Raw genomic sequence first — 21,798 nt, forward strand, 5'->3', positions numbered from 1 at the left:
CCGGGGCATGAACCCGTGTCCCCTGCATTGGCAGGCAGACTCTCAACCACTGCGCCACCAGGGAAGCCCCTTAAATTTATTTTGATTGAACATTTCTCAGAATTCTTAGCTTATTATTTTAAAAATAAGACTGAGAGTAGAAAAAAATATAGATGTTTCCACTTTCTACTTTTAAAAATTGTTATTGTTTTTTTTTAATTCTTAAGAGGTGCAACCTTAAGTACTTTATCTCTCAGCCTAAGTTATCTCACCTGAAGAATAAGGATGATATTGCTTTCCTTAGAGGATTATTGAATAAAATAATATATATGTAAATACCCCTAACATCATACCTAAATATAGATGTCATTCAAAATTGTTACCTATGCTTAGTGTTTGATTATTTGTATTTATTATTTTTTTTTGCGGTATGCAGGCCTCTCACTGTTGTGGCCTCTCCCGTTGCAGAGTACAGGCTCCAGACGCCCAGGCTCAGCGGCCATGGCTCACGGGCCCAGCCGCTCCGCGACATGTGGGATCTTTCCGGACTGGGGCACAAACCTGTGTCCCCTGCATTGGCAGGCGGACTCTCAACCACTGCTCCACTAGGGAAGCCCAGTGTTTGTTTTTATATAAAGGTTTTCATAGACATTTTTGAATTCATGTAGAATAGCAGGTATTTTATTTTTAGAATTCTGTACAACTTTTTAATATAAGTAATACGAATGATATACCAATACTTTGTTTTTAATTTGTGTGACATGACTTTTGAACATGAATTGGTACTCCTTGTAGTATCTCAATAAAATATGGTATTTTTGTCCTCTGAATTCATTTCCTCTACTGAAAATAACCTTTAGGTCTTTCTGAATAATTCCTGTGAGTCTTTCAGGATAATTTTACTCTAACCTGCTCAAGAAAGCTCTCTATAATCCAGTAGTATGGTTTTAAAAACTTACCACTCATTGCACAAACTTATATCAAGCATTACATTTGGATTGTTTTTCTAAATGTCTTTAGCCTGGCCCAGTCCCCACTAGCAATTACTCAAAGTGGAAGACTGCATCCTTTTCATTTATGAATTCCTAAGGCTTAGCTCAATGCTTGACACATGATGAGGGCTTTGGAAATGTTTGTTTCAGGAATAAACTTTTGAAGAAATGAATAAAAAATAAATGAATCAACAAATGCTACAGTCTTATCAGCTATTACATACTTTAAAAGAAGCTAATCTATGTATAAATGAAGCCAATTGCACTAAACCAGTGGTTTGTAATCCTAACTTCACTTTAAGATCTTTTGGTGAGACTTTAAAATATAAAATGTCTAGAGCCTTTCCCCAGAGATTTTGATTTACTTGGCTTGATAGGAGAGAGTTCTGGGATTTGTGTTTTTGAAAAGCTTCCTAGGAGACTTAGAAGTGCTTCTATGTTTCAGAAGCATTGATCTAAACTGTTCTCTGCCAGTAAGGAACACTAGACAATAATGGCTGATTAACACATGCATTGATTTCTTTTGTTATCTCTACAGGAAATCACAACTAGGAAAAGAAAAGTAAAAGTAAGCATAGAATTGGTTGAAAATATAAATATTGGGTTCTACATATGAATGATGGCTATTATATTTTCTGAAGCAAATTTTCAAACACCTGGAATTAAAAGAGCTTTATCTCATTTGAAAATGCATTTCAGTCTAAATGCTTACAAGTATGAAAGCATAAAATATCAGGTAGTTATTGCAGAAATCCAATTATATTAAAGCAAAACTGTCTTGGAAGACCTAGAATATTCTCCATGAACATTGAAATGAGTGTGGGGCTTACAGTTAGTCAATAGCAGTTTGAACAATGGATTTACTACTTTCTGCTTTATCATAGGGGAAAGCCTCCTCTCATTTTTAAACCCCAATTTTTTCTTGTGTGAAAATGGGAGTACTGTAAAAGATGTACTTTTCCCCTTCCTTGGAAAATCCATCTTCATTAGATCCAGGTGACAAGTTGCTCTAGGTTGGTTTTTCTGAGAAGCTGATTCTGAGATGGAGTTTACAGAATATTTATTAGGAAATATCCTTGGAGAGGGGGAGAAAAGCAAGATTTGGTAGAGGCCAAAGTCAAGGTGCAATGCCTTATGACAGCCCCAGCCAACTCCAAGGGGAGCTCTCTAGTTAAAATGACCATCATTGTTATAGCCATGTTGAATTGAAATAGCCTGTCTGTCTTTACACTCATGGCTAGACCACACACATACATACACACACACACACACACACATACACACACACACACACGCATGCACACACACAATCTCTTTATTTTATGTGCCTGTCACAGGGCCTGGCATATTAAAAGAAGTCAAGATATAATTAATAAATGAGTACACTGGTACTTAAATTCTCATCTCAAATACTGCCATTTTAGGAATGGTCTTTTTAGCATACCTTTTCTCCATCCTGGAGGTAATAATATGCCTCATATGACTTCTTTTTATTACTGCTCTTAAACGATAAATAACATTTACATAGACTGTGCTATATGCCCAAAATTCTTCTTAGAATATATTCTTTATAATAATCATATATATAATAAAATATCATTATTACCCCCATTTCATACGTGGGGAAATTGAACTGGCTAAAATTACACAGCTAGATTGTCGTAAATTTGAATCCATGTAGTGTAACTGCAAGAGCTGTGCCTTTAACCACTGTGTTATCCTGCCACCTAACAGCAGATGCAACCATTGGAGATAGTCTAATCTCCTAGGCAAGGTAGTAAGTTCCTGGAGGAAAGGACGAATATTGTGTATTATTCTCTTTGTACTCACAAAATATAGTGGATATATAATATATAATCAATCATTATAATATATAATAATTAACCTTTAAGGTTAATTATATAATACTATAACTTTTAGGGTTGTATAGAGAGAAGGAGAAAAAGAAAGAGGGAGAGGAAGAAAGGATTAAAATATAATATATATAGAGAAAGAGAAGGTTCTGGAAAGGAAATGTTTTCTCAAAATCTACAAGGTTAAGCATGTAATCAAGATGAGGGCAATTTTATTGAGACCAAAAGATCAATAGGTCCATTTGAATAACTAGAAACTAGAGTATGTAATTTAAATATCTAAATGGCTTTTCTTAGTGATAATGTCATACATCTATTGCTTCTCCAGCATCCATTGTTAATTTCCTCTGCTTATATGTTTCCAGACCAGAGTACAGCTTTGCTGAGATAAAGTTTCTCACTTAGCCGTGGGGTGGGCATTCCATCCTGTTTGAATGGCCTTCTGCTGACCACAAGCACCTTGGGAAGAAGCAGTATCACTGAATTCACCAGGACATATTAACTGATAAGCTAAATGCAAGTTGTGGCAATTAATACAATCACTCATTTAGAGAAATCATTTATCTAAAATTCCTTTGAGTCCTTTAATTCTAAGATACGATTATCAAACCTATGCTTATTTTATTACCTACCAAGTTATGGGTTCCTAGCCAAATAGCTTTTGACATTTTGCCGGGGGAAATGAAGAAGTTTTAAAAAATGCACTGGGAATAGCTCATTTTTACTGCAAAGACTCTTTCTCCCTAAGGGACCACTTTGGGGAGATGTGTGGGTATTGAGCAATGAAAACTATGACGTTTATCCTCCTTTTGGTACTAGTAATTTACCCTTATAAGAATTGTAAGAAAATAGGCTCGGTTGAAAATAAATTGTAAGACTGATTATGAGAAATGAAGGGCAAAGTAGAAAAATGACAATCAAGAGAGACATGAATCATGTTTATTCAATCAGCACATATTGAATGCCTTCTATGTTCCAAGCACTGTCCTAGGAGCTTGGAGTATAACAGGGAAAAGAGACTCGTTAAGTCACTAACCTTCATGACTATGATTATCCTTGAGAGGACTGGATAAATTGTAGGGAAGGGATGTGTTTTTCAAGGTTCATTGACTATTTATGACTCTTGGCTGAGGAACCTCCAAAGCATTTTCAAGGAAGCTGTGTAGAAATGAATTGTCACCAGATTTCAAATGTGTTCATACATTAGATTCACCCTGGAGTCTTGTTAAATAAAACACCAGTTGCTGAGTCCAATACTAGCATTTCTGACTCAGTAGGACTGAGATGGGTCTGGAGAAGTTGTACTTCTAACAAATTCACCAGTGATGATGATGTTGCTGGTCTGAGGTCCACTGTATAAGAATCACTGAATCGTATAGTAGAATTTGAGGAAAGAAACCCAGTTAGAAGACCATTGCATAAAGACACAATGTAGGATATTATTTCAGAAGAGTCAAGACTTTTAATTAAGACAGAACTAGATTTAAACTAGGCTCCAGTTTTTATTAAGATTTTGCTTTTATACAAATCCCTTAAACTGAGAAACCTCTTCAAAACAAACATGATACTATTAAGGGTGATAGATGTATTAGTTAAGTAGGAAAATAGTGACCATTCTTAATGTCTGGGGCTGATGACCTAGTTAAGAATTCTGGAAACCAGAGTTGAAGCACAGGGTTTCAGATCAGTCCTAAAATAGGTCTTTCTCTTCTCCTTTCTGTTACTCTCAGATTCTTCTAATTTTTTCCCCATCTGTTCTGCCACCACCTCACTCACAGGATTGATGTCATTGCAACCTATTTCATGTATTGTATGCTTTCTTGCTTTACCCCAATCTACTTTTTTATGATGGGGTCAGAATGACCTATCTCAAAACACAAAGATGATCACACCAACCCCTTTGGAATGATTTATTGGCTTCTCATAACACTTGGATTCTGGCTTCCTGTTCTCAGCGTGAGCTGTATATTCATACATCGTTTGGGTCCTGCCTGTCTCTCTGGCCTCATCCAGTCCACACACCCAGTTTGACTCTTTGTGTCAACTACTCTGATCCCCTTTCAGGTCCCTAAATGCACTGTGTTCTTTCTACCATTGGATACTTGTAGTTGTGGCTTACTCCTTTGGGAAGTTTCTTTTCTCTCTCTCCACTCTCTGCTCATGTTTACTTAGTTAACGCCTACTTTTTCTTTATATCTCAGTTTTGCAAAAGAATCTTTCCTGTCCACACCCTCTTGCCCAGCCCATGTCCAGAGCTCCAATCCCTTTAATTTATGCTCCTTTAGCTCCATGTACCTTCCCTCCGTTGTTTTTATGTCAGTTGTAATTGCATTTACTTGTGTAAATATTTGTTGTCTTTTCTCTCTCCAGCTATATTCTAAGCTCTACCTGGGAGAAATGGTCAGTGTTGTTCATCACCTAGCAGTTGGCACAGTACCTGGCACAGTAATTGCTCAACAATTAGCCACTGAATGAGTGAATGGATGAACGAACCCAAAGCAATGGCCACAATGCATGAGTCTGTGTATAGGGAAAGGAACATACACCTATAAAAAGTGGAAGGGAGAATCACACATCAATACATTTCTTTTAAGCACCTGGTGAGTGAGTTCTGACTTAGAAACACAGTCCAATCAATATTCTAGTCCAGTGATTTCCCAACAGAGACACAGTTGTTTGTTTGTTTGTTTGCTTGTTTGTTTGAGGCAGTTCTTCATTGTATGGGACTATTTTGTGTGTTATAGGGATTTTAATACTGTCTACAGCACACAAAATTTTAACACCTTTGACCAAAAATCCCAGTAGTGCTCTTCCCCTAATTATTTCTAAATGTCCCAAAACATTTACCTTTGTTTACTAAGAGTAATGCTGTTGCTTTTTGAGAACTACCATCTAAATTATATTAGCAGTGACTTTTGCCTTGCAGAGGGGCAGAAAAGGAATGAACAGAGAAGCAAGCAAATGGTCATTTTCCTCCTCCCACAAATATAATGTCTAGGGTTGGCATAAAGTTTACTTGAGAAAACATATATTAAGTTCTTACTAGAGGTCTGGCACATAAACGCTTAGTAAATAGTGGTTATAAGTAACGGGAAGTAATGTGGAGTACCTGAATATGAGAAAATAAGAAAGATTAAGAAATATTTAGGAGATAAACTGAATTTGTCCTGGTAACATTGTTTGGAGTCAGAAGGAGAAAAATTATTCTGCAGCTTATGCTTGGACAATGGGTACCATTAACTGAGATATAGAACATATGAAGAAGGATAAACTTTCAAAGAGAGAGGTAATGAATTTGGTATTGGACACCCTAGATTTGAGATGTTGGTAAAATTATTTGCAGGAGCTGCTCAGTAGCCATTGAGCATTAGGAAATGGGTCATTTGGGAATTCATGTTGTAAGAGGTGAAAATTGAAACTGCAGAACTGATGAAAACTGTCCAGAAGAGGGTGTAGAGTGGAAGCCGGGGGGGAAACCAATCCATAAACAAAGGATGAAGAGAAGAGAAGAAGACATTCAGGGGCAACTGAAAAGGGCTGTAGGACCATAAGTCATATACACATTTCTTTGAACACAAAGGAAAAATGTGTTTTAGTACTAAGGGAGTATCATCTGAATTTGTTTGTAGAGAGGTTTATCCACATCTTAAGAGTATATAGCTCAAAGCAATAATTTACTAATTGTTTAGTATACTGTGTTTGGAAGTCTGTGCCTATAGAATGGATTATTTTATTCTGTCTTGCCTCTTTTCCCCCTTTATTTCAGTAAAAACACATTTTTGGGGGAAACTGTGGCTTCTCTACTTCATGTGATTCTGATGGATCTGCTAATATCAGGATCTTACTCCTTCCCCACTGGTGGGCATAGGACCTATATTTGATCATTGTCCTACTTAATGCTCTATTTCTTTAGCCACAGAGTTTATTTCAGGAATGAATATATGCACTAAGCTGAGCTAATCAGAGTTCTTTTATGAAATTTGTATAGGGACCCCAGGATATGGGGCCCACGGTTCCTACAGATGTCTCCAATATGAGATGATGTAAGCTTGGGGTTGCGGACAGCCAGCCAAAACTATCCACCATCATTCTCCCCAACTCCCACCACTGCAAAGATAAAACATACTTATAGTAGGAGAACATGGGACCAGAAAGAGCGGGAGAAGCTGAGACAGTGTCAAAACAAGCGATGGAGAGAGAATGATGACACTCCATAAAGATTGAAAACAGCTGTATTCTTAGCCTTTCAGTTACATGAGTCAATCATTTCCTCTTTTCACTAATGCTAGTTTTAGTAGCATATTTATCACTTTCAACTGAAGTATACAGACTCACAGTATACTTTGCTTCCTTAGGAAAAGCTTCTTTGACCCCCAAGCCAGATCTAGGTACTCTGATTATTTTTTCTTATCTTCCATGGACACTTTCCAAGCACTGTCTCATTTTCCACTTCATTCATAAAGTGGATTCCTCACACTGAAGATCTTTTCTGGAGTTTCCTGACAGAAAACTGGCCTTGGACTTGGCTCTCCACTCTAACCCCCAATGGTGTGTACCTCCATAGGCACCCCTCTTGAGGAAACCCTCTGTCCCAACTCCTTCCACCTATTCATCCCCCACTCAGTCTTTTTACACCTGAACATCACAGTGGTGCCTGCTAGCTCCTCGTGACTGCTTCACATGAGCCTAGGAGGGGCTTTTCATGTCTGCCCAGGTCCCCATCCCTATGAGCCATCGCCATTCCTACTTCAGCCCAATAGGTCTTAACATAATTAGGGAAGGTATATTTCTCTCCACATTATATATGAAGTAAATAAAACTGTGGAAATGTTCTGACTTACTAAATATTATACAATATAAAATAGAACATACATTTTCTTACAGACCAGTGCACTTTTTCTCTCATTTTTACTTAATTTACTTTCTCTTCCTGTTCCTTTCATTATATTTACTCAGAACCTACAATTAGTTCATTAAAGTAGAAAGACCATTGGATAATATAGAAACTCTATCCTCAATTCCTGCCCTTAAGAGTCTTCTGGTGTCCAGACTTACAGAGAACTGATGTGTGTTGCCAAGGGAAGGGGGAGGGAAGGGTTGGGAGTTTTGCATTAGCAAATGCAAACTTTACGTAGGATGGATAAACAAGGTCCTACTGTAGAGCACAGGGAACTATATTTAGTATCCTGTGATAAACCATAGTGGAAAAGAATATGAAAAAGAATATAAAAAAAAAAAACTTCTGGTGTCATTGATGGAACACAGCTAACACTACATGTAATAACAGTGAACACTATTACATGATTATATTTTGTGGCACAAATAATGTGTTACTTTTTATGTAGAACTGGCTAATGAATGAGAATCATGTCAGTCATGGAAGGCTTCTTGGAGGAGGCCGTGCTTGAGTAAGATCCTTACGAAATGTCCAAAAAGAAAAGGAGACGTTGTAGTAGTAATGGGAAAAATATCTTACAGATGAGCCTAAATGGACCAAGTTGGAAAGCTCACCATCAAGTTGAGATAATTCCCTTCTATTCCTAAGCTGTTGAGAGTTTTCAACATGAATGGGAGTTGGAGTTTTTCAAATAGTTTTTTGTGCCAATTGATAAGATGATATGACTTTTCTTCCTTAGCTTGAGATTACATTGATTGACTATCAAATTTTGAGGCCTTGTATATGTGGAAAAAATTCCACTTAGTTCTAGTGTATAATTATTTTTTATACATTGACAGGTTCATTTGTTCATATTTTGTTGAGGATTTTGGGGGTTTAAGTTCATTAGAGATGTTGGTCTGTAATTTCCCTTTGTTTATTGTCTTTTTAGACTTTTGGTGTCATGAGACCAAAAGTACTGGGAAGTATTTTGCTCTAATATTTTTCTAGAAGTGGTTGTGTGTAAATATTCTTTAAATGTTTGGTAGAATTTTCAAATGAAACCATATATGCTTGAACATTTCTTTTCTGGCCCTTTTAATTTATGGACTCATTTTTCTTAATGGCTATATGGCTATTTAGATTGTCATCTTGGTTAAGTTTTTCAAGGAATTCATTCATTTCTCCTAAATTTGTCAAATTTATGAGCATGAAGTTGTGTGTGGTATTCCCTATTGTCCTTATTGCTGAAGAGTCTGCAGTGTTATTCTGTTTCATTCCTAATATTGCTCATTCAGATCTTCATCTTTTGTTTTTGTCAGTCTTGCTAGTGGTTTATCAATTTTATTAATGTTTTAAAAACTAATCAGCTTCTTGTTTCATCGACTTTTTCCATTGTTTTCCAAGTTTTAATTTTACTGATTTCTACTCTTCAAATAAAGAGTTGTCATTTCCAATAAGATACCTTTCAAAAAAGAAAAAAATTCCTTCACTCTCCGTTTGATCCAGGTTTTACTCTTCTTTTCCTAGTTTTCTTTCAGGTAAGGACTTAGATTATTTATTTAAGACCACATTGATCAGCTTTTTCTTATTGGACCAACCTTGCATTCTTGTGATAAATCTCACTTAACTTTATTATATTATCCTTATTTTTCATTGCTGGAGTCCATTTGCTAACTGCTTGTTCAGGATGCTTATGTTTATGTTTATAAGTGTATTAATCTTTACTTTTCATTTCTTATACTGTTTTTGTCTCATATTGATATTAGTATGATGCTGGCATCATAAAATAAATTGGGATGTCTTTCCACTTATTCCATTTTTTTCTGGAATAATTTTTATAATTTTATATAACTTTCTTCTTAAATAATAGGTAGATTTCACCAGGGAACTTATGTATGCCTGGATTTTTCTTTGTGGAAATGTTGTTGAATAGGAATTCAATGTCTTGCATAGATCTAGGACTGTTTTTTATGTTAATTCTTCTTGATTGAGTTTTGATAGTCTGTGGCTTCCAAGAATTTGTCCATTTCTTTTATGTTATCAAATTTATCAGCATGGTATTGTTCTTAACATTTCCTTGTTATCCTTGTATAGCCTGTAGTATGTGTATGATGTCCCCAACTCTTATTTCTGCTTTTTCTTTATCCACTTGGCTATCAATTTTACTGAATTTCAAGAACCAGCTTTTTGTCTCATTTACTTTCTTTACTGGTTTTTCTGTTTCTTATTCTATTGATTTCTTCCTTAAACTTTATTATTTCCTTCCCTTTGCTTGCTTTATGTTTAATTTATTCTTTAAATTTTAAATTTACTTAAATTTATTCCTTAATTCTGAAGACTAAATAACTGATTCAAGACATTTCCTCTTTTCTAATACAACCATTCATAATATAAATTTCCTTCTAAGCACTGATTTAGTTGTACTCCAGAAATTTTGATATTCTGTATTTTCATTTTAATTTAACATAAAATATTTATTATACAAGGTCCAATGTGATTTCCTCTTCGATCCTTGGGTTATTTAGAAGTATGCTGTTTAATTTATAAATATTTGAGCGTTTTCTGAATATTATATTGTTATTGATCTCCAGTTTAATTCCATTTTGGTCCAAGAACATACTTTGCATGATATCAATCCTTTCAAATCAAAGTTTGTTTTCTAACTAAGGGTATGGTCTATCATAGTGAATGTTCCCTGTATGCTTGAAAAGAATGTTAATTCATGACTGAATAACATTTATATAACTCTTCACCCAACAGAATTCTGTATATTCTGTTGGGTGAAGAGTTATATAAATGTTAATTCAGTCATGTTGATTGACAGTGTTGTTCAGGTATTAATGTCTTTAATAATTTTCAGTGTATTTGTTTTATCAATTGCTTTGAAGAGATTATTGATGTTTCTAACTATAATTGTGAATTCACCGTTTTTCTGTTTAGTTTGATCAGTTTCTGCATCACGTATTTTGAACTCTGCTTAAGAGGTGTATGAATTTGCAATTGATATGTCTCCTGGAAGATTTTACCTCTTATTATGTAACATCTCTGTTTATCCCTTATATAGTATATCTCTTGTCCTGAATTTTACTTTGTCTGATAGATTTAGATTTGATCTAAATCTCTCTCTTTAGATTTGATCTTTGTATAACTTTCCATCCTTTTATCTTAATCTATCTTAAACTTTATATTTGATATGTTGGATTACATTCATTGATTTTTGAATGTTAAATCAGTCTTGCATTTCTGGAATAAATACATGTTGGTCATGGAGTATAATTCTTTTTATACACTGATAGATTCATTTGCTAATATTTTGTTGAGGACATTTCTGTCTATATTCATAAGAGTTGATGTTTTGTAGTTTCCGTTTTTGTAATATAATTTTGTTTTGTTTTGGTATCAGGACAATACTAGTCTCATAATAAAGTGAGAAATGTTTGTTCTCTTGTATTTTTTGGAAGAGATTGTGTAAAATTAATCTTAATTCTTCTTGTTGGTTCTTCCCACTTGATCTGGAGTCTCCTAGAAGGGGAAGGATTCCAGGCATGTGGACAAACAAAGAGACTTTCTGGACAGAGTGCTGTCATGGTTGGGTCCCTCTCACTGATTCAGCCTGCCCACCTTTGTATATGTTAGAGAGGGATGGACCTCTCAGGCTTGGTGAGAAGGAGAGGGACTTCCTATGATCAGTTACTCTTGATGAGGCTCCCAATTGACCACCCTTGCTTATGATGTAGGGCTCTTCTGATGTTGTCAGAGGGACCTTACTTGGATTCCTGGGAGGAATGAGTATACCTGGGCTGCCTTCTGTTGCTGGGCTGGAAGTCAGAAAGCACAGGATGCCTTCTTCCTGTGAGGGAAACTAAGGCAACCTGCTCCTGTGCTGTTCCTCTAGTCCTGGGGTCTCAAACTGGTTTGCCTTCCTCTTCCACATCTTCCAGTTCTCCCCTTGGTTGTTTCTTTTGCTATTTTCATGGATTGTCTTTGTTCTTAGTGGGAAGGAGCAGAGAGGAATGGGTCTACCTTATCTCATCCTGTCACACCTTTATGCACATTTTAATTTACTCATATGTTTTCCCCATTTTACTGTGAGCTCCTTAGGGAAGGTAAGGGGATTTTTTTATCTGTATGTCTGCAGAGCCTTGAATTACAACTGACTGTAGTAGGCACTCAACAAATGTTGAATTAGTAAACTGACAATTTTATGTTTGGATAGATAAGAGGGAAAAGAGAAGATTATTTTGCTCATTAAATCATGCAAGTGGGTTTTACTTTTGGACATACAAAAACCTGCTTGGAATAAAGAAAAAGAGAGCATTGATAAGATATCTTTCCATAACTGAATTCAAGTAGTCTGTAATCAAGATACTCCAACCCTCACCAAAACTGCCAGTCATAAGTAAAACAAACAAACAAACAAACAAACAACTGACATAATTCACCAGGAAATACACCTATGTCTCGTTCATGTAAGCCTTGACAGACTTGGACTTCATGGATGGCTCCATCTCTGTGGTGTTTTTCTTTTGTTTTATTTTGTTTATCATCTCTACATTTAATTAAGTGGCTACCAGAGATGGGAAATTTTAAGTATGGAGTAAGGAAGAGAAACGTAGTCTCAAGTGAGAAGAAATGCATTGTTGTACATTTAATCACACAATAACATCAACAAGAACGCATAATGAAACCAAATTCCGGAGGTGATGGCATGTGCCTAATAGGAATTAATAAAAGATGGAGAACCAACAAAAATTTGAATGCTGCACTTCAGTTCCAGTGTTCATTTTGTGTCTCTTTCTTTGTAGTTCCCTGAACGACTCAGAATGGAAAGGTAAGTGCTAATGTTCATTTGCACGTAATATGGATCAATGCTTTGTGACCAGAGGATAGAAAACACTGGCAAAAGCTACTTCAATGTTCTCCTAGGACTATGCTTACCATGCAGTTGTAACCCTAACTGCAGCAAAAAGGAAATCATTTTTTTTTTTTTTCAGGGGTGGGCTGTGGTCATGGGTTAACATTTCTCAGATGTGATTTTCAGGGCACCACCTGTCTCATCTCACATCCCAACTTCACTCCAAAACGTGTGTCTTAAGAGTTTGTGGCTGGTTTGAAATCTCATGGGTGAAACATTTATTTGGGGTTAAATTATTGTTCTCATAAGTACAATTTTTCAAAATAACTCTAGAAGCAAACAACCTTAACTAAATCATCAATTCAGTGTTAATTTTTATTTTAAACTGTTCTGTATTCTTTTGCCTCTTTAGTATCCTTGGCTATGAAACACTTCCCTGAGGTCTGAGGGCAGGGTTTTGAGGAAATGAGCATATTTTTATAGGGCAGGTGTTAGGTGGGTCAGTCTGGAATGTGAGATTGTACGAAGGGAAGACAGATGTATGTGAGAGGCTCCAGAAGGCAAGGAGTGGAGGTTCTGTGGAACCAGGGGATGGATGCAATGAAGGTAATGAGAGCACACAGGGACTTGGGGGAGGTGCACACAATAGTGGGCTGAGAAGCAGAAGGGAGAGCAAGGTCAGGGAAGGAGAAACAATTATTTAGCAGCTGTCCCCAATCTGTGTGTGTTTGCTGGTTTGCCATCTCTTGTCCAAGGCTTCATGACTCTTGACAAAAGTCATGATTGGTTCCAATGTGGCTTAAGAATTTGCATCCTGTCTTCTGTGACAAATGTCTTTCTCTCTGTTGTGTCTGTGTTTTATTCCTTCCTTTCTTCAGTATTTTTGAGCACCTTCTATGTTCAGGCACTGACTGTACAAGGAATATAGAATGAATAACCTAGACAAAATCCCTGCCCTCATTATGCTAACATTCCAAAGGCGGGGGAGGTAAAGAAATAAGCAGAGTTTATAATGTGTTAGCATGTTTTATGTCAAGAATCCTCTTTCTGCTCTAATATTGCTTCTATGGTTCTATGATTCAAAGGGATCCACCTTATTGTTTTAGCAGGACGCCTGGATATCCCCTTCTTTGCTAGGTAGCCCCCAGAAAAATAACACCCACCGTCCAGCACATCCCAACCCTTCCCTGACCCAAATGTCTAGTTCAGCAACCTGCTTGTGATCCTGTGTATCTGGGAAGGGGAATTTGATATGAGGTGCTTTTGCTACTGTGTGTATGTTGGGTGCCAGGGATGAGTCCAAACATAATAATAGCTGGTCCCGGTGGTGCAGGTATTATATGGGGACTTTGCTGGTGGTGGGGGGGGGGTAGGTTTACATTCTCTGCCTTTCTTTTAGTGAAGAAAAAATGTAATACACTTACAAGAAGCAATAGATTGGGCTTGACTCCACACTCACCAGTCTGAAAGCCCATTGACCTGCCCAGAGGTCCACTCTGATCCAGCTTCATTTCCATTCTTCTATCCAAGAGTCTCAGCTCTCTAACTTCCTTCCCCAGCTCCATGGCCCCCAAACAACTTGCTTCTGATTCTCTTCTCCATGCAAGAGAATTGCCGGTCCTTCAGTGTTGTCTCTATTTGTGGCTTGCCCAATATTCTATAATATTAATTTGTGTACCAGACACTTTCTAGGTGGCAAGAATATGACTCATAGAAAGACACATATTCTCTGTCTTTGTGGAACTCACATTCTAGATGAGATCTTCTCCAACTGTAGCATGCATAAGAACCCTGAAGGGTAAGTTGAAAAGTAGATTCCTAGGCCTGAGTAGGTCTGTGGTTGGGCCTGGGAATTAGATTTCTAATAAGCTCCCAGGTGGTGCTGATGCTGTCAGTCTGCTCACGACACTCTGAGGGACACAAAGATAAATGACCAGGAATATTAGTCAGAACCCTATATTGCAAGAGATAAAGATCCTCTAATTAACATAAGCAAAAAAGGAAATTGCTAGTTCTAGGACCTGTAAGGATCAAGGGAGAAATGCTGGAAGCAGAACCTTGGGGTTTGAAATCAAGTACTTAAAGCCTTCCAGAAATCTCTCTGTGCTTCTCTCACTTCTGCTTGGTTCTGTGTGCCAGTGCTCTGAAGAGAAGACTTTTCCATCAGCAGGTTAATATGACCTCTGGTAAGTCTGGATTTTCATCTTCTCATTTAAAGGCTCTTACACTGTAGGTGGGAATGTAGATTGGTGCAGTCACTATGGAGAACAATATAAAGATTCCTTAAAAAACTAAAAATAGAGCTACCATATGATCCTGCAATCCGACTCCTAGACATATATCTAGAGAAAACCATAATTCAAAAGGATACATTCATCCCAGTATTCATATCAGCACTATGTACAATAGCCAAGACATGGAAGCAACATAAATGTCCATCAACAGAGGAATGGATAAAAATGATGTGCTTTTTATACAATGGAATATTACTCAGCCATAAAAAATGAAACAATGTCATTTGCAGTAACATGGATGAACCTAGAGATTATCATACTAAGTGAGGTAAATCAGAAAGAGAAAGACAAATACTATATATCATTTATATGTGGAATCTAAAAAATGATACAAATGAACTTATTTACAAAATAGAAATAGACTCACAGACATAGAAAATAAACTTATGGTTACCAAAGGGGGTGAGGGTGGTCAGAGGGGAACAGATAAATTAAGAGTTTGGGATTAACATATACACACTACTATATATAAAATAGATAAACAAAAATGACCTACTGTATAGGACAGGGAACTATACCCAAGATCTTTTAATAACCCTATAATGGAAAATAATATGAAAAAGAATATATATTTATGTATTTTATATATATATATATATATATATATATATATATATATAATTGAATCACTTTGGTGTACACCTGAAACTAACACATTGTAAATTAACTCTACTTCAATAAAAAGTGGTTTAAAATTTTTTTAATTTTTAAAAAAAATGATTACAAAATTTTTTAAACCATTTTAAAAAATGGTTTAAAATTTTTTTCAAAAATTTTTAAAAATTAAAAAAAAAATTTCTCTATTGATGTCTCAATAGAGACATCTGTATATCAACCCCACAGTATGGCTGTAACAGATGCTCCTGAGCACCATGCTCATGATTTAAAGTCATTGTGGGGGGCGGAGTCAAGATGGCAGACTAGGAGGACACGGAATTAGCGTCTCCTCACAACTAAAGCACCTACCAGGCACTGGTGTGGGACCAAGGACACCTAAAGGGACGGAAGGAGCCCCCAGTGACCAGGTAGGACGTGAGGCATGGGGGTGAGTGTAGGCGGAGGAGAAATGGAGTCAGGATGAGATTGTGAGCTTGAGGGGTGGCTGGGGGAAGGGAATGGATCCCACACTTGAAGGGGGAAATTGCAGAACCATTGGGAGGGCAGAGGATCAAAAAGGAGCATGGCCAGGTTTCCCCTGCCCATTTGGGCCCCCGAGAGCCTGCTGAGATCCCGGGCCTGATCCTCTGCTCACCGAGACCCCTTCCAGCTGTGTGGGTCCTGAGGGAGAGGGAGGGAAGGAGGGAAGGGGGAGCAAAAAGTAAAGGCTGGACCTCTCGGACTGGCATCCCTGAGGGCTGGCTGGGGGAGAGGAAGGGTTCCTACACACAGTGGGACCCACCCACGGTTAGGGGTCCAGCAGCAACAGGAGAGACCCTGGGGGAGGGGCGTGAAGGATCTGAAGGGAACGGGGCCAGTACTTTCCCTGTCCACTTAGGCACCAGGAAGCCTGTTGGGCTCCTGGGCCTAATACTCTGTCCTCAGAACCTCCCTCCTGCCACACAGAGCCCAAGCCCCACCCCTACACCCCCACCGAGGGCCCTACCTCTACATTCAGAGACCCCCTCCAATGTGCTGGACCTAAACCCTATTCACACACCCTCACCCACGGCCTTATCTTCAAACTCCAGAGCTCCACACTCCAGAGGCCCTCCTTTCCATGTGCTGCTGCTCCCCTCCCCGCCAAGTCCTAAGCAGAGGTCTGCCCCTTGCTTGAATATTGCCCCACCTAGGTCCTGCCCCCAAGGCCTTTTTTGGCTGCCTGCGTCCTGAGCTTAGGCCTTGCCCCATGCTCAAACGTCACCACCCCACCAGCCTAGGTCCCAACCCACCCTAAACTTTGCTCCTACCAAAGTTCCACCCGGCCTAAACTTTTCTTTCTCTTTTAGATTGGGGTTCTGTTTTACCTTGTTGATTCATTGTTGTTGATTCATTTATATTTTTATTTTTTCTAATAAACCTTTTATTTTTCTAATTTTATTTTATTCTTTATACTTTGCTATTGTTCTGCTCCTTTTGACTTGTTCCCCCTTTTATATTTTTTCTGTTGTGGTTTTATTGTACCTTGTTGCAATTGATTCAATTACATTTTTATTTTTCCTAATATATTTTTTTATCTTTCTAATTTTATTTTGTTTTTTATTCTTTGTTATTGTACTGCTCCATTTTTTCTTTCTTCCTTTCTTTCTTTTTTGCCATGCCACGCACATTGTGGGATCTTGGTTCCCAGGCCAAAGGTCAGACCTGAGCTCCAGTGGTGGGAGCTCCAAGTCCAAACTGCTGGACTAACATAGAACCTCAGACTCCAGGGAATATTAATCAGAGTGAGGCCTCCTTGAGGTCCTGATCTCACCACCAAAACCTGACTCTATCCAACAGCCTGCATACTTCAGTGCTGGATGCCTCACGCCAAACAACAAATAAGACAGGAATGCAAGCACACCCATCAAAAAAAAAAAAAAAATTTAACCGACAAAAAAATATGTTAGAGATGAAGGAGCAAGGTAAAAACCTACAAGACCAAATAAATAAAGATGAAATAAGTAACCTACCAGAAAAAGAATTCAGAAAATGATAGTAAAGATGATACAAAATCTCAGAAAGAGAATGGAGAAAATACAAGAAACAATTAACAAGGATCTAGAAGAACTAAAGAGCAAACAAACAGTGATGATCAACACAATAACTGAAATTAAAAATACTCCAGAAGGAATCAATAGCAGAATAAATGAGAAAGAAGAAAGAAGTGAGCTAGAAAATAAAATGGTGGAAATAACTGCCAGGGGGCAGAATAAAGAAAAAAGAATGAAAAGAATTGAGGACAGTCTCACCGACCTCTGGGACAACATCAAATGCACCAACATTCAAATTATAGGATTCCCAGGAGAAGAAGAGAAAATGAAAGGGTCTGAGAAAATATTTGAAGAGATTATAGTCGAAAACTTCCATAACATGGGAAAGGAAATAGTAAATCAAGTCCAGGAGGCACAGAGAGTCCCATACAGTATAAACCCAAAGAGAAACATGCTGAGACACATATTAATCAAACTATCAAAACTTAAATACAAATAAAAAATATTAAAAGCAGCAAGGGAAAAGCAACAAATAACGTACAAGGGAATCCCCATAAGGTTAATAGCTGACCTTTCAGCAGAAACTCTGCAAGCCAGAAGAGAGTAGCAGGAAATATTTAAAGTGATGAAAGGGAAAAAAAACTACAACAAGATTACTCTACCCAGCAAGGATCTCATTCAGATTCAATGGAGAAATCAAAGCTTTGCAGACAAGCAGAACTATGAGAATTCAGCACCACCAAACGAGTTTTACAACAAATGCTAAAGGAACTTCTCTAAGAAGGAAACATAAAAGAAGAAAAAGACCCACAAAAAACAAATCCAAATCAATTAAGAAAATGGTAATAGGAACATACATATTGATAATCACCTTGAAAGTAAATGGATTAAGTGCTCCAATCAAAAAACACACTGGCTGAATGGATATAAAAACAAGATGCTTATATATGCTGTCTACACAAAACCCACTTCAGACCTAAGGACACATACAGACTGAAAGTGAGGGAATGGAAAAAGATATTCCATGCAAATGGAAGTCAAAAGAACGCTGGAGTAGCAATACTCATATCAGATAAAATAGACTTTAAAATGAGGTCTGTTACAAGAGATAAGGACACTACATAATGATCAAGGGAGCAATCCATGAAGAAAACATAACAATTATAAATGCTTATTAACCCATCATAGGAGTACCTCAGTACATAAGGCAGATGCTAACAGCCATGAAAGGAGAAATAGACAATAACACAATAATAGTGGGGGACGTTAACACCCCACTTACACCAATAGGCAGATCATCCAGACAGAAAATAAATAAGGAGACACAAGCTTTAAATGACACAATGGACCAGATAGATTTAATTGATATTTATAGGACATTCTATCAGAAAACAGCAAATTACACTTTCTTCTCAAGTGCACACGGAACATTCTCCAGGATAGATCACCACTTGGGTCACAAACCAAGCCTTGGGAAATTTAAGAAAATTGAAATCATATCAAGAATCTTTTCCAACCACAACACTATGAAATTATAAATAAATTGCAGGGAAAAAAATGTAAAAAACACAAACACATGGAGGCTAAACAATACTAAATAATAAAGAGATCACTGAAGAAATAAAAAAATACCTAGAAACAAATGACAATGAAAACACAAAAATCCAAATCCTATGGGACTCAGCAAAAGCAGTTCTAAGAGCGAAGTTCATAGCAATTCAAGCTCACCTCAAGAAACAAGAAAAATCTCAAATAAACAATCTAACCATACACCTAAAGCAACTAGAAAAAGAAGAACAAAGAAAACCCAAAATTAGTAGAAGGAAAGAAATCATAAAATCAAAGCAGAAATAAATGAAATAGAAACAAAAAAAAAAACAATAGCAAAAATCAATAAAACTGAAACCTGTTTTTATAAGAAGATAAACAAAATTGATAAGCCTTTAGCCAGACTCATCAAGAAACAAAGGGAATGGACTCAAATCAATAAAACTAGAAATGAAAAAGGAGAGATTACAACTGACACTGCAGAAATACAAAAGATCATAAGAGACTCATACAAGCAATATGCCAATAAAATGGAGAACCTGAAAGAAATAGACAAATTCTTGGAAAAGTACAACCTTCAAAGATTGAACCAGGAAGATTTAGAAAATAAAACTGGACCAATCACAGGTAATGAAATTGAAACTGTAATTAAAAATCTTCCAACAAACAAAAGTCTAGGACCAGATGGCTTCATAAGTGAATTCTATCAAACATTTAGAGAAGAGCTAATATCTACACTTCTCAAACACTTCCAAAAAATTGGGGAGGGAGGAACATTCCCAAACTCGTTCTATGAGGGCATCACCACCCTGATACCAAAACCAGACAAAGATATAACACACACACACACACACACACACAAATTATAGACCAATATCACTGATGAACATAGACACAAAATTCCTCAACAAAATACTAGCAAACCAAATCCAACAGCACATTAAAAGGATCATACACCATGATCAAGTGGGATTTATCCCAGGGATGCAAGGATTCTTCAATATATGCATATCAATCAATGTGATACACCATATTAACAAATTAAAGAATAAAAACCATATGATCATCTCAATAGATGCAGAAAAAGCTTTCGACAAAATTCAACACCTATTTATGATAAAAAAAAAAAAAAACCTCTCCAGAAAGGGCATAGAGAGAACCTACCTCAACATAATAAAGGCCATATACGACAAACCCACAGCAAACATCACTTTCAATGGTGAAAAACTGAAAGCATTTCCTCTAAGATCAGGAACATGACAAGGATGTCCACTCATGCCACTATTAATCAACATAGTATTGGAAGTCCTAGCCACAGCAATCAGAGAAGAAAAATAAACAAAAGGAATACAAATTGGAAAAGAAGTAAAGCTCTCACTGTTTGCTGATGACATGATATTATACGTAGAAAATCCTAAAAATGTCACCAGAAAATTACTAGAACTAATCAATGAATTTGGTAAGGTTGCAGGATACAAAATTAATGCACAAAAATCTCTTGCATTCCTATACACTAATGATGAAAAGTCTGAAAGAGAAATTAAAGAAACACTCCCATTTACCATTACAACAAAAATAATAAAACACCTAGGAATAAACCTACCTAAGGAGGCAAAAACCCTTTACTCAGAAAGCTATAAAACACTGATGAAAGAGATCAAAGACAACATAAACAGGTGAGATATACCATGCTCCTTGATTGGAAGAATCAATATTGTGAGAATGACTATACTACCCAAAGCCATCTACAGGCTCAATGAAATCCTTATCAAATTACCAATGGCATTTTTCACAGAACTAGAGCAATACATTTTACAATTTGTATGGAAACACAAAGGACCCCGAATAGCCAAAGCAGTCTTCAGAAAGAAAAACGGAGCTGGTGGAATCAGCCTCCCTGACTTCAGACTATTCTACAAAGCTACAGTAATCCAGACAGTATGGTAGTGGCACAAAAACAGAAATATAGCTCAATGGAACAAGATAGAAAGCCCAGAGATAAATCCACACACATATAGTCACCTTATCTTTGACAAAGGGGGCAAGAATATACAATGGAGAAAAGACAGCCTCTTCAGTAAGTGGTGCTGGGAAAAATGGACAGCTACATGTTAAAGAATGAAACTAGAGCACACCCTAACATCGTACACAAATTAAACTGAAATTGGATTAAAGACCTAAATGTAAGGCCAGACACTGGAAAACTCTTAGAAGAAAACATAGTCAGAACACTCTATGATATAAATCACAGCACGATCCTTTTTGACCCACCTCCTAGAGTAAGGGATATAAAACCCAAAAATAAACAAATGGGGCCTAATGAAACTTAACAGCTTTTGCACAGCAAAGGAAACCATAAACAAGACGAAATGACAACCCTGAGAATGGGAGAAAATATTTGCAAACAAAGCAACAAAGGATTAATCTCCACAATATACAAGTAGCTCATGCAGCTCAGTATCACAAAAACAAAAAACTCAATCCATAAATTGGCAGAAGACCTAAATAGACATTTTTCCAAAGAAGACATACAGATGGCTAAGAAATGCATGAAAAGTTGCTCAGCATCACTAATCATTAGAGAAATGCAAATCAAAACCCCAATGAGGTATCGACTCACACTGATCAGAATGACCATCAGCAAAATATCTACAAACAATAAATTCTGGACAGGATGTGGAGAAAAGGGAAACCACTGCACTGTTGGTGGGAATGTGAATTGATACAGCCACTATGGAGAACAGTATGGAGGTTCCTTAAAAAACTAA

This window comes from Neophocaena asiaeorientalis, unplaced genomic scaffold, assembly GCF_003031525.2.
Source record: "Neophocaena asiaeorientalis asiaeorientalis breed wild unplaced genomic scaffold, Neophocaena_asiaeorientalis_V1.1 scaffold98, whole genome shotgun sequence".
In the NCBI taxonomy this organism is placed as follows: domain Eukaryota; kingdom Metazoa; phylum Chordata; class Mammalia; order Artiodactyla; family Phocoenidae; genus Neophocaena; species Neophocaena asiaeorientalis.